Raw genomic sequence first — 4,035 nt, 5'->3', positions numbered from 1 at the left:
AGACATAATCAATAGATAATATATTCTGGTATTGATGTAGCTTGTTTCTGGTCACAGGTTCAGGAACGGTTTAAAAATCACAACATGCACTTAAAATTAACCTTACAAATAGCAGTGTTGCTCGATTTGGAAAGCCATAGTCAATAAATAATATAATAATACTCGTAGGAAAAATGTTCATCTTTATCTCACAATCTGTGGATACTAAAGGATTAGAAAAGTTCAAAATGAATGTAAAACTACACAGTACGATTGAAAAATATATGGCACATGGACACCAAACGAGGTCTATGTGATAGGTGGGATGGGCTGAGGGGTGGGATTAAAGAGCTGAGGTCTATGGTGATAGGTGGGATGGGCTGAGAGTGGCTGAGGGTTGGGATTAAAGAGCTGAGGTCTATGGTGATAGGTGGGATGGGCTGAGAGTGGCTGAGGGTTGGGATTAAAGAGCTCATGTTAAGTTATGTTTGGTAACAGCTTATNAGGTATATCAGACCTTTTTTGATGTACTCAAAGATCCATTATTAGCATGTTTTAATTACTCCTATACAAATGGTATACTTTCAGGTACTCAACAAGAAGGTCCTATTTCATTACTACTAAAACAGGACCCAGGTAGTAAGTATAAAGATCCTGTCCATTTAAAAAAACTCGAGGCCTCTAACACTTCCTAGCGAAATGCATAGCACATAGAATAAAATATATTTTACCAGATATTGTTCATCCTGATCAGACAGGTTTTTTACATGGACGATATATTGGAGATAATATACGACAATTACTTGAAACAATTGAAACAATTGAACATGGCGAAACATCGAAGATACCAGGCCTGGTCTTCATAGCAAATTTTGAAAAGGCGTTTGATAAAGTACGACTAGAATTTATATTTAAATTACTTTAATTTTAGTGAATCTCTTATACAATGGGTTAAAGTTATGTCCAGCAACCCCAGATGTCAAATAGTAAATCATGGTTACTTCTCAGAAAGTATTGAGCTTTTAAGAGGAGTAAAACAAGGCTGTCCGTTGTCTCCATAGCTATTTATTATGGCCTTTGAAATGCTAGCTATTAAAATCAGACCCAACAAGAACATCAAAGGGTTAGAAATCCAGGGCATACAAACAAAAGTGTCGATGTATGTTGATGACTCTAGTTTTTTCTTAAGTCCGCAATCTGGATCACTGTACAGACTTATTGAAGATGTTGATCACTCTTCTAGCCTCTCTGGACTAAAACCTAATTATGACCAGTGCACCATATTACGTATTGGATCGTAAAAAAATACGGTGTTTACACTACCTTGTAGTTTACCAATAAAATGGGCAGATGGTGAAGTAGACATACTTGGTATTCACATCTCAAAAAATATAAATACATTTACCACAATTAATTTCAATAGAAAGTTTGCAAAAATAGTTTAAATTCTGCAACCATGGAGAGGTAAATACTTGTCTATTTATGGAAAAATCACATTGATTAACTTCTTGGTCCACAGTTTACAGTATCACAGTTTACTTACTAATGGTCCTATCACAGTACACTTACTTACTAATGGCACTGGCTAGTCCAGATGACTCATTTTTTAAATCATATGAGCAAAACATATTTAATTTGATTTGGAATGCTAAACCAGACAAAATTAAATGGGCCTGTTTATATAATGAATATGAGTTTGTGGGGCTAAAATTATTACATATTACAGCTTTAAACGTCTCACTAAAAGCTTCATTCATACATAAGTTATACTTCAACAGAAAATGGTTCTCTGGTAGATTATTAAGAAAGGCTCGTCCTTTGTTCAAAAATGTCCTTTTTGCCATTTCTGACTAATAATTTTTTTTTAAAGTATCGTCCTTTCTTACAAAGCTGGTTACAATTTCAGTTTTATCCTCCAGAAAAGATAGAACAAATATTACAACAAATGTTATGGTTAAACTCAAATTTACTGATTAATCAAAAAATATTATTGATTGACATTTTTTTATTTTTTTAATTATTATTTGTTAATGGATATTATGATATCCGAAACTGGAGAGTTATGTCACAATATAGCAGTATATCGAGAAAAATATTCATCCGAACATATCATGCTCAATCCAGACGTACAACCCAAACTAGATTAGGCAGCTTCTCACAACCACCCAAAAAATGGAGAGGCAAGTGGAAAAGGAGAAGGCAGGGAACTTTGTTTTCTGCATTTATTAAAGATATAAAATATGGCTTGCAGACGGAAACATGGATTCAAACTAAGAAACAAATATACCAGTTTCATCTGAGGACAAAAATGTTGACGGCTGCGCCATACAGGTTGCAAAATAAATGGGAAGAGATTTTCGATGTTCCAATTCCATGGCACATGGTTTATGAACCGGTACAAAAAGCTACCAAAAAGAGTTTTTAAATTAAATTATTATATAACATTATTGGCACCAACAGAATGCTATATATATGGGGCATACAACAATCTCAGCTCTGTAGATTTTGTTGTGAAGAGACATAATCAATAGATAATATATTCTGGTATTGATGTAGCTTGTTTCTGGTCACAGGTTCAGGAACGGTTTAAAAATCACAACATGCACTGAAAATTAACCTTACAAATAGCAGTGTTGCTCGATTTGGAAAGCCATAGTCAATAAATAATATAATAATACTCGTAGGAAAATTTTTCATCTTTATCTCACAATCTGTGGATACTAAAGGATTAGAAAAGTTCAAAATGAATGTAAAACTACACAGTACGATTGAAAAATATATGGCACATGGACACCAAACGAGGTCTATGGTGATAGGTGGGATGGGCTGAGGGGTGGGATTAAAGAGCTGAGGTCTATGGTGATAGGTGGGATGGGCTGAGAGTGGCTGAGGGTTGGGATTAAAGAGCTCATGTTAAGTTATGTTTGGTAACAGCTTATGTTTGATAAAGTATTATTGTTATGTGACTGCTTTATATAAAAGTACCATGTATGCAAAAAATATATATATTTAACAAAAAAGCTGTAAAAAAAAAAACGAAAAGATATTTGTGGAGGGGTAAAAAAAAACACTTCTGACATCTGTGGCATTATGATGTGTAAGAACACTGCACATTTTAGAGTGGCCTTTTCTTGTCCCCAACACAAGGTGCACCTGTGTAATGATCATGCTGTTTAATCAGTTTCTTGATATGCAACACCTGTCAGGTGGATGGATTATCTTGGCAAAGGAGAATAGCTCACAGGGATGTAAACACATTTGTGCCCAAAATTTGAAATAAATTATCATATGGTAATGTACCTCTAGTATTGATATGGCAATGTACCTCTAGTATTGATATGGTAATGTGCCTCTAGTATTGATATGGTAATGTCCCTCTAGTATTGATATGGTAATGTCCCTCTAGTATTATGGTAATGTCCCTCTAGTATTGATATGGTAGTGTAAATGTGTATTGATATGGTAATGTACCTCTAGTATTGGTATGGTAATGTACCTCTAGTATTGATATGGTAATGTACCTCTAGTATTGATATGGTAACATCATGTGTATTGATATGGTAATGTACCTCTAGTATTGCTATGGTAATGTGCATGTGTATTGTTATGGTAATGTACATATATTATTACTGTGGTAATGTCCCTCTAGTATTGCCATGGTAATGTCCCTCTAGTATTGATATGGTAATGCCCCTCTAGTATTGATATGGTAATGTCCCGCTAGTATTGCTAGGGTAACATCATGTGTATTGATATGGTAATTTTCAGTTCAGCCCTATCAACAAATACTTATTTCTCCTATTTGCTCAAGAGGCCTAGTTCATATATCCAACCACTCTAAAAAAAAAAAAGGAAAAATCTATATTTCTGATCGATTTCTTTTCCTCGTTTACCTTGTCTTCCGTGCCTGGGAGTCAGAGTGAGAAAGAAAGAAAGACAGAGAGAGCTACATGATGAATGTATTAGTCCCAGAAACCCTGTGTCCTTGTTGTGTGCCCACCACCTCTGTATTCCAACATGACCACCTGTGTTAATGCTGTTGCAAGCAAATACGGT

General features: G+C 34.8%; 1 long non-coding RNA gene across 1 annotated transcript; it reads right to left on the bottom strand.

The window, feature by feature from the left end:
- Window positions 1–306: 306 nt before the first annotated feature.
- Window positions 307–2,887, bottom strand: LOC139026878 (uncharacterized). Its single transcript, XR_011478825.1, has 2 exons — window positions 2,766–2,887; window positions 307–429 (listed from the first exon to the last, which is right to left on the bottom strand). It is a non-coding gene; the product is annotated as an uncharacterized lncRNA (long non-coding RNA).
- Between the last annotated feature and the right edge of the window lie 1,148 nt (window positions 2,888–4,035).

The sequence above is a fragment of the Salvelinus sp. IW2-2015 genome, unplaced genomic scaffold, assembly GCF_002910315.2.
Source record: "Salvelinus sp. IW2-2015 unplaced genomic scaffold, ASM291031v2 Un_scaffold6213, whole genome shotgun sequence".
Classification (NCBI taxonomy): domain Eukaryota; kingdom Metazoa; phylum Chordata; class Actinopteri; order Salmoniformes; family Salmonidae; genus Salvelinus; species Salvelinus sp. IW2-2015.
This window is presented reverse-complemented; position numbering and strand designations above follow the sequence as displayed.